Consider the following 13,477-nt stretch of genomic DNA (forward strand, 5'->3'; position numbering starts at 1 on the left):
CTAACACTGCAGCTTAAATTGGGAGAATGTATTGGTAAGACCCCTTCTACCATTCTTTGAAAAAAATTTTTTTTTCTCCTGGCTGGGCTACATGACATGGTGGTTGGTATACCATAGTCTCCTGGGGAAATTTGTAGACCCTCTGCCTTATATACTCTCACATTTGACGATAGTAATTTTTTCCCCCAGTGAATCTCAGGGCTGATCTGGATTTTTAATATACACAGCTATAGTCTCCTGCTTTTAGATCCTTCCTGGTGGTCTGATAGTGGGACCTGTTTTATTAGGTATCCAAAACGGATCTTTTTCAGTTTAGTAATAATTACTACCTGAGGAAATATTCTTACTAGAAAATGAAAATATTTGGGGTGCCTGGGTGGCTCAGTCGGTTAAACGTTCAACTTTGGCTCAGGTCATGGTCTCACAGCTGATTATGAGCCCCGCATTGGGCCCTGTGCTGACAGCTCAGAGCCTGGAGTCTGTTTTGGATTCTGCGTCTCCCTCTCTGCCTCTCCTCCACTCATGCTCTGTCTCTCTCTTTCTCTGACCCTCCCCTGCTTGTGCTGTGTCTCTCTCTCTCAAAAATAAATAAACATTAAAAAAAAAGAAAATATTTTGTATTTTAACTGCATTTGGGAAACCAAGAGAAGGTAACCATCTCTAAGGAAATATAGTCCCAATTTTTAGTTCTTGTTTCATTGTTTTGTGTTACATAGTTAGGGTCTGTAATATTGGTGGAATTATCAAAGCTTCAGGAATATCAGCTTGGATTTAAAAATTTTTTCTTCATTCAAATAAAGGTATGTGTGTGCATTCACATGCACGTGTGTGTATGTATGTGTATAGGTGTATAATACCTATGTGTAGTTATATGTGTGTGTTTATATATGTGTGTGTGTATAGAATGTATACTTGGTAAGATAGTTTGCTTAAAAATAAGAAATTTGGGGGGCGCCTGGGTGGCTCAGTGGGTTAAGCATCCAACTCTTGGTTTCGGCTCAGGTTGCGAACTCATGGTTCATGGGTTCAAGCCCCACATCAGGCTCTGTGCTGATGGCACAGAGCCTGCTTGGGATTCTGTCCCTCTCTCTCTCTGTCTCTCCCCTGCTCGCTCTCTATCTCTCTCTCTCTCTCATAAATAAATAAACATTAAAAAATTTTTTGAGCTTTTATAGGTAATTGCTCTATTTTTAACTTAGTGGGTTCATGGAAGGATCATGGAATATGAAATTCAGGTTGTAGTTCTGCCATTTACTATGTGATCATAGGTGAGTTAACAAATCTGAGTTCCTTATTATGATTGGGTAAGGAACAAGAGCTTCTAGTGTGGTGGACATAGTGTTAGGTAATGTGAAAGCACTATGTAAGCTGTAAATTATGTGTGTTCCTAATATGTGTGTGTTAGTTTTTATTGTTAGTATTCATATCATTTGTCTCATTTGTTAATCTTGAACCTTTGCAGTATTTTAATGTTGTAAAATAACACAAGTTAGGAAATATTTTTGGTGTGTGCCATCCTGTTTTCATATTTTGCATTATTTTGTTATGTGAAAACACAGTGCAAAGCTACATAATTAAAACAGTGAGTATCAGTGCAGAAATACACATATAAAGCTGTGTTTTAGAAAAGAGTTCAGAAAGATATAAATATATGCGATTTATCATACGATGAAGATGGAGTGTCAGTAAGAAAGGAAACGATGATTCTTCAATAAATGGTGTTGGGAACCATTGATTAAAAATTTAGAAAAAATATCACAACTGAATCTCTCCTTTATGTTATGTACTGATACAAATTTAAGCTGGATTAAATATTTAATTAAAAATCCTAGCGCTCCACTTTGAGGTATTTCAGATGAATAATTTAATAATAAAAAAAAGGTAAGGGCCTTCGGATAGTGACCCAAACCCCATGAATTTAAAGATGAACATATTGACTAAATCAAGATTTTAAAAGTAACTTTATTCAAAAAGCATCAAAAAAGTTGAAAGACAAATGGCAAACTGGTATTATTTGTGACATATATGCAGACAAAGATGTATTTCCTTTATTGAGTGAAGAGCTCCCACAAAGCAATAGCAAAAACAGACTGCAGATCCATATGAAAAGGGCAGAACATAGCCAAAGATTAGGACAAGTTGTTTCACACACACCCACAAAAACAAAAAAACACTCCCAAAACCAATGCTCTATAAACACATCAAATAATTACTTTACCAGAAATGAAGTAATGAAACAATTAAAACAGTGAAATAAAATTTTTGTTTATCAAATTGGCAAAGATGAGAGAAGATAGGCAATAACCATTGAATTATAGGGAAATGGGCCTTTTCAACTGCTATTGGTTGGAGGGTAAGTGATTCTACTTTTAGAGGTGATCTGCCATATCTTTTATAATTTTAAGTATCCGTGTCATTTTGACTAATAATTGCTTTTCTAAAAACTGATGAAACCATTATGCGAGCCTGGAATGCAAGAGAGTTCATTGTAGCACAAAGAACAACTGGAAAAAGCATAAAACTTTAATTTTAGATGACTGGTTGATTATGGATAATCCATGGACATAAAATATTATGTAGCTGTTCAAGATTTTTAAATCATATTAGGTTAAAAAAATCACTTTAGGGAATATGATCTTCTGTAAAATACATAGATATCCATTAATTATGTGTGTATGTATGTATATGCATAGAACTATGTCGTAATGCCCCTCATGTTTTGTTGGGGCATTAGGGTTATGGTTGATTACTACTTTCGTCTTTATCCTTTCCAGTACTAATGGATTTTTTTATGACACATATTTATTAGTTTTATAACTGGAATAAACAATGTTCTTTTCATTTTGAAAAAGCGTAGATATTCTTTAACTTCCAAACTGAGTATTAATATTTTTGACAGAAAGCTGTGATAAAATCTTGAATTGCTAAGTACAGCACTGTGGAAAAAAAAGGAGCAATTCATTTTACCAGTGAAGAAAATATAAAATATTTTGTTTTAAAATTGCACTTTTCTCTAGGGAGCTCACAGCATGTTCCACATTAATTGTCTTCATCTCCCAATGGACTTACGAGATGATAAATCAGAGATCAAATCATCCTCTCCCCGTATTAGGTCGGGGGGAGTACCAAAGAGGCTTAAGAGCTCAGGTGGTGGCAGAATATTGAGCTTGGGCATTGATAATTTTAAGTTTTGTTAAAAAATAAATTTTAAGTTTTAGTGCATTACATGGTTATTATGTGTGGGTAATGGTCAGGGGCCCCTAGACTGTGGTAGGCCCCGTGTCAGTGGGGAGCTGGTGATAGGCCACACTGACATTAGGTTTGGCTCTTAGCCCTTCTTGAGAATCACAGTATTCATGTACTATGTAGTCTTTGTGGACAAGAGGTTTTTTGTTTCTTGTTTTTTTTTTTATAATGTTTATTTTGAGAGAACGAGAGCAAGCGCACATGCAGGCAGGAGAGGGACAGAGAGAGAATCCCATGCAGGGGATTCCCAAGCCCTGACGTAGGCCTTGATATCATGTCTGGAGATCATGACCTGAGCTGAAATTAAGAAGTCAGATGCTTAACTGACTGAGCCGCCCAGGTGCCCCTAAAAAATTTTTTTTTTATTTGAAATAAAAAATTACAGAGTTGAAATGATTCTTAATAGTAGGTGCTGCTATCATGAGAAAAGAGTGAAATAAACCCTGTAATCCTTTCTAGACTCACCAATGTGTGTTATGCTTCGTGACCGCAGTAACACTGGAGCATAGTTCACATCATTGCCATAAACCTGCTAGTTTTTCAAACCTCCTTTAAGTAGTTGCAGGGATGTTCCTAATTTAAGTGCCTCCAAGTTTTAGCAGAAGAGACCTATGCCAAGCAAGTCTTTTTTTCTTCCCTCCTCTGAGCAAATGCTGAGTAATACCACTTCTTTCTCCATCTTCTTTTTTGCACCCTACCCCCCCCCCCCCCGGATTTATCAGGAGCTTTGTGAATATTATTCCCATTTAGTTTTCTTTATGTGGCAAGGGATGAGGAAACCGATACTCAGATAAAGGTAACTTGCTTAAAAATTAATATTTATGAGGTTGTTACACAGGAATTTAGAGCTATTCTGTATTTCTTGAAGGTAGCATTTCTCCAAAGTGGCGAGAAATGAATTTTAAAAGTTCACGGTGGGAATTGGAACTAAAAGTGGTAACTTGGAGTGCTAGAAAATAACTTTGGCAAATGGAAAAGAATTCTGTCCAGTGGATTGTGTCTCAGAGGAGACTGATTAAAGGTCACTGGAAATGGGCTCTGTAGGGTTCCTGCAAGGTAGTTGACAATCTAATGGAGCGGGGATTTGGGGAGTGAGGATGGGGCAAGAGAATGCATTTTCTTTTAATAGTCTGAAACCTAATGTGGGTTTTGTTTTATGTCAGGGTTTTTTTTTTGTTTTTTGTTTTTTGTTTTTCTCCTTTTTGGGAAGTCCTGCTTTTTGCACAGTAATATAATAGTAGAGTGATTTGTGTTTTTACATAGCCCTTTCTCTGAGGTACTCAAGTGTTTCTCAAGCTTAGGGCTATAATGATATTTAAAAATTGCTTAACAGAAACAGAAGTCACACAGAAAGCTTGACAGAAAGGATATTCTTGTTCATACCAAAGTTGTTTGGATTGTGGCCAGCCTTTCCACAGGGAATTATGGATATTTGGATACTTGTGTGGCCCGTGTATGTTGTATCCCTCGATGAATGCTTGATGTGGACAAAATATTTGGTGATTCAATGAATTTAGTGTCTGTATATATGTATCTCATTTTTCTTATGTTCTTCCCTCTCACCCTTCACCGCCCCCCCGCCGCCGCCGCCCCCCCCCCCCCCCCCCCGCCGCCTTTCCCTGTATCTGACTATTGTCTTTTATCCTGGGGAGGTGGGGACGGTCCATGGAAGGAATGAGGAAAAGTTGCAGATCGTTCTGTGTATATGGGCTGGAAAATATGGATGTATTCGGTGTGTTGTAGATGCCCCCCATGCTCACAATCTGCCAACTCTATTATGTTGGATCAGGTAGAGTCTTTGTTCCTGGTGGTAAATTCATGGTGTGTTTGAAGCTTTGGCCCATCCATGTTGTTGGAGGCCAGACTTCTGTGTCATTGCCATTTACCACGGGTCCCTTAGTTTCTGACTGAAAGGTGTGGTGGAATCCAGAATCACAACTTAAATAAAGTATCATTTTTGATAGTGTGATAGTCAACGGGGGAAAAAAAAAACCCAGTATTTTGATTAATCCTGGACTTTGTTTTTATTTTAATATTTGATCACCCAATCAGAGCTTCGTGGGGATTGGTTGGACTGTCATTACATACAACTGAGAACTCCTCTGCTTGTGCCTGTCCCCTGATCCTTTTGAGGAGAAACGAGAACAACAAGAAGGGGAGATTGATTCCTATTGCTCTGTTCGATCTTTCTCAAGTCCTACAGGTTTGCAGTTCCTATGCTACAATTGAGCACTCAATTTTGTATCACACTGTATTAATTCTTTGTTAGTCTTTTTCTCCCCAAATAAAATTTGACCCCCTAGATTGCAGGACCATGTCTTCTACTTCTGCCGCATTCATAAAACCATGTCCTCTCTGGTTAAGGATGGTAGTCCAAGTCTATGCAACAAAAGGATTTTCAGCTAGCTTGAGTGTTTTACCTCTCTTGATTAAATGACATGAAGGCAACATGCAGTCTCTAGCAGTTTTTCTTTTTCCCCCTCACCCATCTGTTGTCATTCCACTCTGCCGCTGATTGTGTACCTCTTAAATACAAAACAAAACAAAAATCTTAGGAAACAATTCTAACTCTTCCTATCATAAGACAACTCTCGGCTTCCTTTTTACCCCCTTTCCTTCTAATTCTCTGTTACAGTCTGAAGAGATAGCCTGGCAAGGCAGGATTTTCCTTGGACTGTGTGAGCCTGGGTAGGCAGAGGGGAGGAGACTGAAGCAGACTGGTTTCTGTTAGGTAGGGTGACTGTACAGCCTGGTTTGTCTGGCAGGGTCCCAGTTTACGCCTGTTGTTCTTAGCCTAATTATTTTTTTGGTAAAGTTTATTTTACTTATTTTGAGAGAGGCAGAGAGTACATCAAGGAAAGGGTAGAGAGAGGGGGGAGAGAGAGAATCCCGAGCAGGCTCCACACGGTCAGTGCAGAGCCCGACACAGGGCTCGAACTCATGAACTGCGAGATCATGACCTCAGCCGAAACCAAGAGTCAGACACTCAACTGACTGAGCCACCCAGGTACCCCTCTCAGCCTGATTATTAACACAGCTCTTTTCACTCCCAGAAGTGCCTTGGTTTGGATGATAAATTATTCGCCCATTTTTAGAAGACAGAGAAAGATCGGAAACTTACGTTAATTACTAATGTCCAGTCACCTCTTTATTCCACCATAGTGACTTGTACAAGGTCTGGCTCAAGTGGTATTCAAAAAGTATGCATTGAATCATTTGAATCCTTAGTCACATTCACATGAATTCATTCATTCTATGCAAGTGTATTTATATTTGATACACTATTATATCTAACACAGAAGTAAATCTGATACACGATTCTATCTAACACAGAGGTAAATCTGGGTCTCAATTTTAGAGGGCATATACTACAAGCCCCATAAACTCTAGAAATTGAATTCAGAACACATACCTGTTTTGATGAGCTGAAAAAAATTAGCTAAATGAAAAAAATGAATTACTATCAAGATTTGACAATAGGAAAATTCACAAAGAGTTTTCTCTTAGAGAAACGTAATGATCTAGAGGTCCGAGTCTGTGCTCACGTGGTAATGATTATCTGGAACTGAGCACATTCTCCATTTTGTACCCTCACCACTCCACCTATGTATGTGTGAATTCGCAACTTCTATTATGTATTCTGTACCCGGAGAACTTTAAGCCATGTTTGTTTTTGTGTATTTTTCAGATTGTTTCGTTATCTACTTAAGAATCAGTTCCAGGGGCGCCTGGGTGGCGCAGTCGGTTAAGCGTCCGACTTCAGCCAGGTCACGATCTCGCGGTCCGTGAGTTCGAGCCCCGCGTCAGGCTCTGGGCTGATGGCTCGGAGCCTGGAGCCTGTTTCCGATGCTGTGTCTCCCTCTCTCTCTGCCCCTCCCCCGTTCATGCTCTGTCTCTCTCTGTCCCAAAAATAAATAAACGTTAAAAAAAAAAAAAAAAAAAAAAAAAAAAAAAAAAAAAGAATCAGTTCTGATTAGTCAACTTGTTTGTCAAAGCTAAAATACTTATAAAGTCTTTTGGAATAAGTCTTTTTAAAAAATTATCTGAGTATAGTTGACACAGTGTTACATTAGTTTCAGGTGCACAATAGCGATTCCACAAGTTTATACATTTGGCTATACTTACCGCAAGTGTAGCTACCATCTGTCACCATACAACCCTATTAAGTATCATTGACTATATTCCTTATGCTGTGCCTTTTATTCCTGTGATGGACATAATAAGCCTTTTTGAATTCAACAGGTTAATCATTCATCTCTGGGAAATATTCTTTGCCCATACTATCTAAGAATGACAACTCTTACAAAAATACTTCTGTTGTTCTATTTAGTAAAGGTGATATTGTTTAAAATTTCTTTCAACATCCAGTCTCTGTAAGAAAACACGTTTTTGAAGCTTACTCATTTGAGTTAAAATTGTAAAATATATTAAAAAATGAAATTGAAAACTCACATAGAGCTACGGGAGAAATTTTAAATATTTGTGAATGTATGTTGTGTGTGTGTACATGAATGTGTGTTTATGTGTATATGTAAAATACAGAGTTAACTTTATCTTCACTTGCCTTTTCTTGTTTATAGATTGGAAAAGAAAGAGCAATCTCAGCAAGTGTTTGTATTAAGGGCCTATTATGTGCTCTCCTGCATTTTCACTTCTCAAATGGTTTCTCAACTTTGAACTGCTACAAAGGAATAAAACATTCTTCTCCATGTTGAAGAAACTACTGTGTATTAAAATATGGATAAATATCTCAGTGTCTGATGCATCCAGGTCCTTGGATGATCTGTGAATAATGTCTTAAATCTCACCAGCAGACATCTTTTTAAAAATAATTTAAAAGAGCTACATTGCTTCATCAATGAAGGATTGAGCCTGATAGCAGTTTTTAGAATATTGGTGAGAATATGGCTTGACTTACTCTAACTACATTAAATATAAATCTAACAGTGTGAACATATTGTCTCAGGACACAAAATATTTGTCTATTTTTAAAGCTTCGTATATTCTCAGTTAAAGTTATTCATACGTAGACCATCAACTTCATGTTTATGAAGTGCCTTGGTTCATAAGGCACTTTTTGATGCCTTCTGACCTGCTGTCCTCTCTAGGCCTGCTACAGACCTTTCATCCTGAACGCTCCCTTCACGATTATCCTGGGGATTGTCTTCACCTCTTTTTTGTTGGATCTCATTTCCCAAATCCCATGGCTTCCTCTTTGTTTACTCCGATCATTTTGAAGATTATAAACTCTATTTATAATAGAAAGTAAAGGAGAAAGAAAAGGAAGTAATTTTTGAGAACTTGGGATACTTTGGTTGGATATAACTATTTGAAATAGTTCCTTTTTCACAGTTTTACAGCTACAGTATGTTGTCGTTTCAAGTGTTGCATTTAAAAAAAAATTTTTTTTTTCAACGTTTATTTATTTTTGGGACAGAGAGAAACAGAGCATGAACGGGGGAGGGGCAGAGAGAGAGGGAGACACAGAATGGGAAACAGGCTCCAGGCTCCGAGCCATCAGCCCAGAGCCTGACGCGGGGCTCGAACTCACGGGCCGCGAGATTGTGACCTGGCTGAAGTCGGACGCTTAACCGACTGCGCCACCCAGGCGCCCCTCAAGTGTTGCATTTTAAAAGTTTAATATTATTCTAAAATTCTTTATCTTTTTAAGAAATCTGTTCTCTCTCAAATTTGACAGAATCTTCTTTTTTCAGTGTTCTAAAAACCTTGGTGTGGCTCTGTTTTTAAACATCGTGTTGAACATTTGACAGACCTTTTCAATTTAGAAAGTCATGGTTTTTCGGTTCCAGGAAATTTTCTTGAATTATTTCTTCGTTTAAAAAAAATGTGTATTTTTGAGAGAGAGAAAGAGAGTGTGTGTGCACACACGCACAAGTTGGGGAGAGGCAGAGATAGAAGGAGAGAGAGAGAATCCCAAGCAAGCTCCATGCTGTCAGCACAGAGTGCGATGAGGGGCTCAAACTCACGAGCTGTGAGATCATGACCTGAGCCAAAATCAAGAGTTGGATGCTTAACCAGCTGAGTCACTCAGGCACCCCTTGAATTATTTCTTTAATGATTTCCTTCCTTTTGTTTTCACTGATGTTTTTCCAGACCTTCCATTTCCTGGACAGGTTCTCAAAATTATCTTTTCATCTTCTGTCGTGTGTGTATATATACGTGTTTTAATGTTTTATTTATTTTTGAGAGAGATGGAGAGACAGAGTATGAGTGGGGGAGGGGCAGAGAGAGAGGGAGACACAGAACCCAAAGCAGGCTCCAGGCTCCGAGCTGTCAGCACAGAGCCCGACGCGGGGCTCGAACCCACTAACTGCGAGATCATGATGACCTCAGCCAAAGTCAGATGCTAAACTGACTGAGCCACCCAGGCACCCCTTCTGTTTGCGTATTTTTGTCTTTTTTCTTTACTCTCAGGGATATTTCTATAACTGCATCTTTCAACCTTTCTGTTAAAATTTTCATTTCTAATTTTTATACTTTGTAATGACCTTTTTCTTCTTAGTCCTACCCCTTCCCCCATTGCATTCTTTTCATATTTCTTGATTGCTTCTCTTAGTTTCTCAGTTTTTAAAATATATTACTGGAAGTTTTTTTTTTTTTTTTTTTTTTTTCTCTTTTAATTGTCTCTGTTTCCTTCAAGTTACTTTTTCCATTTGTTTTCTTTGGCCTCTGTCTTTTATAATAGAGGCCATCATCAAATATCTGGTGATCTTTAAGAGTTGTACTACACAACTAATTGGGTACTACTGTGATGCCATAGCTTGTTGGTTTTTTTTTTTTTTAAGAATTTATTTTTAAGTAATCTCTATACCCTACGTGGGGTTTGAACCCACAACCCCAAGATCAAGAGTTGCACACTCTGTTGACTGAGCCAGCCAGGTGCCCTCCTCCTTGTTTGTTGGTTATGGGTTTACTATGGGATGATCTGGCTGGGCCGTTTCTTAGGGAACTCCGGACGTCCGTATGTTTAGGTGTTTTCTTTTGAGCTGATCTGTTTCCCAGAGAACCTTCTTTTGAGTCTGCTGCCTTGGAGAGTGTGTGTACCTTAGCAGCTAACATGTTAGGAGCTGGGTGGGAAGAAGAGTCTCAACATTCAGTTACTCAGTCTCCCTTTAAAAAATATTTTACCTTACCCCCTCCCCTAATACCCTCCCTCTACTGTGCTAATGCCCTACAGTCCAGAGACTCTCACATTTATACTCTAGATAAGATTTCAAGGTCTAACTGTCTTGTAAATACATTTCCGACAGATTCTGTATTTCACTTATTCTTCCCTTCATTCACAGAATGGCTTTTCTCCCTGCGATTAAGGATTCAGCTTTTTGCTGTCAACTTCGTGTGCCTTTATGAACCCTTGTTTTATTTTCAAATCTACTTATTTTGTAGGTGGGGTATCAGGAAGGGTGTGGAAGCTAATAATGTAGATTCACTCTGATATCTGTAACCACCATTTTTAACACATATACATATAAACACATGCCTACATACATCAATCTCACATAAATGCTGTAACAGCTTAACAATAACAGTAAAATTTTTAAAACTTCGTATCGGTAGGCCACATATGGTTCTTGTCAAATCTGCACTAGAAATATATTTCCAGCTTAAATGCATTGAGATGAATCACCAAGCTTTGCACAATCTTTGTAGAGATTCTTTTCTCTTTCATTTCTGAATTACTCTTCAGCTTTCAAGATTCAACTCCTATGTCGCTCACTTCCTCTGTAAATCCTTTCCTGACTCTCCTTAGCTATAGTTCAGTGGTCTTTCTTGTGTTTACCCGCAGACTAAAATGAAAAAATACACCATTAAAATATATGACATCGTATCCTAATTGTGTCTAAATCACTCACTAGATTGTAAACTCCTAGAAAGCAGGACTGATGTTTTGTTCTGTATGTACAGTGCCTGGCATATAGTGAACAACCAGTAAATGCTTTGTGGGGTGGTTTAGTCGGTTGAGCATCCAACTCTTGATTTCGGCTCTTTATTCTGTCTCTCTCTCTCAAAATAAATAAGCTTAAAAAATCTTTAAAAAATAAAATGCTGTGTGGATTAGGGAATTTAATATTTTAAAAAAGAGAAACTACACTTTAAATAAATTAGGATATGATTATTATATAAAATGTTCACTGTACAAAATAATTTACTTTGGGGTTGCTTTAAATAGCCCTTGTCTTTGGTGCATTTGAAATTTCATTACTTTTTTTTTTTTTTTTTTTTGAGGAACACATTTTGGTGTAGTATTCCTTTTGCATATATGTGTACATATGCATACATTCTATATTGTTCTTCCTTAGTAGGGATGTTACTTATATTTGAAGAGAAATAAATGTTATTTTGTTACACATTAGTGATATTTTTCCCTCCAAATTCCCTTTGCTGGCTGAGTGCTAAGTGGCTATTCTCCTAGCTTTCTGATGAGTAGTGCAATAGATTTTAAGCAGCTAGTTCTAAAATACATTCAAAAGCATGTCCTATTCCTCATGAATTGCTCTTTCTTTGCTTAAATTTCCCATTCGGACCACCAGCAATCCCTTAAGTACTTTCCCCACCAGCTAATGCTAGCTTTTAAAAATCTACTTAATGTTACTCCTTTCTTTCTCTTTGTTGCCTCTGTCACTTAATATACCTCTATGCCTGCCTGATATTTTCCTTTTCAAGGTCTTTGTATGCTTTTAGGATGATCTTTCCTAGTCTCTTTTTCTACTGTCTTAGATGCTTTGATTCTGCTGTTTCTCCATTGCGAAGAGCTTAGTAGAGGGAGGAAGTGACTATTATGGGTGACTTTTTTTTTTAAGTTGTTATGTACAGTACTAAAGAAGATACAAACACTGGTGGTTACTATGTAACTACTGTTCCAAAAGGGATTTTAATAAACTTTCAGAGCCATTTATGGAGACAAAAAAAAAATTTTTTTTTAACGTTTATTTTATTTTTTTATTTTTTATTTATTTATTTTTTTTTTCAACGTTTATTTATTTTTGGGACAGAGAGAGACAGAGCATGAACGGGGGAGGGGCAGAGAGAGAGGGAGACACAGAATCGGAAACAGGCTCCAGGCTCTGAGCCATCAGCCCAGAGCCTGACGCGGGGCTCGAACTCTCGGACCGCGAGATCGTGACCTGGCTGAAGTCGGACGCTTAACCGACTGCGCCACCCAGGCGCCCCTAACGTTTATTTTATTTTTGAGAGAGAGTGTGAGTGGGGGAGGGACAGAGTGAGAGGGAAACAGAGGATCCAAAGTGGGCTCTGTGCTGACAACAGACAGCCTGATGCTGGGCTGGAGCTTACAAACCATGAGATCATGACTTGAGTCAAAGTTGGACGCTTAACTGACTGAGCCACCTAAGCACCCTGAGACAAAACTTAAAATTTTTTTTTTTAATATTTTAATTATTTTTGAAGGAGAGAGAGAGAGAGCATGAGCAGGGAAGAGCAGAGGGAGAGAGAGGGACACAGAATTCGAAGCAGGCTCCAGGCTCCGGGCTGTCAGTACAGAGCCCGATGCAGGGCTCGAACTCACAAACTGCGAGACCATGACCTGGGCCGAAGTCTGACGCCCAACTGACTGAGCCACCCAGGTGCCCGAGACAAAACTTTTAAAATGAGACTTGTTTACATTTTTTAGAGAAGGAAAAAACAATTTAACATTAATATTTGGCAATTGTCAAAGTTGAATGATAGGTAAATGGGAGTTCATTATTTCATATTCCCTTTATTTTTGTGTATATACACTCTTTTATACGTACAAGATTTCTAAAAAAATGGAAGTATCATTTTTTATTCCTCTTGACCCAGCAATCCCACTTTTTGGTATCTGTCCTCTAGTATATCAGGACACATGTACATGGATATTGATTAGCATTATTTGGATTGGAAACAGTCTGATGAGTCTGATAATTAATGAAATTATTGGATAAATTATGGTGTATCTATACAATGGATTATTATGCAAAAATTAAAAAGGATGAATTGAGTTATATGCTATATACTTTGGAGGGATGTCTGAGATGTGTTGTTAAGTGCATTGAGTAATGTATATAATGTCATTTCATTTTTATAAAAAGAAACTGGTAATATTACAAAAAGCTGTGAAAGCATATATAGCAAATTATCAGTTTTGGTTATTTTAGCAAAGTGGGACCTGAGGGAATGAGGTAGAGGAAAAATTAACCTTTTCTCTATCATTATGTGTATTGTTTGATTT

The 13,477-nt window shown here is 37.9% G+C and overlaps 1 protein-coding gene across 1 annotated transcript in view; it reads left to right on the forward strand.

The window, feature by feature from the left end:
• Window positions 1-13,477, forward strand: part of CAMKMT (calmodulin-lysine N-methyltransferase) — a 399,914-nt gene that overhangs the window by 27,309 nt on the left and 359,128 nt on the right. The gene's annotated exons all lie outside the window — the stretch shown is intronic.

Source organism: Lynx canadensis, chromosome A3 (genome assembly GCF_007474595.2).
Source record: "Lynx canadensis isolate LIC74 chromosome A3, mLynCan4.pri.v2, whole genome shotgun sequence".
NCBI classification, from domain to species: Eukaryota; Metazoa; Chordata; class Mammalia; order Carnivora; family Felidae; genus Lynx; species Lynx canadensis.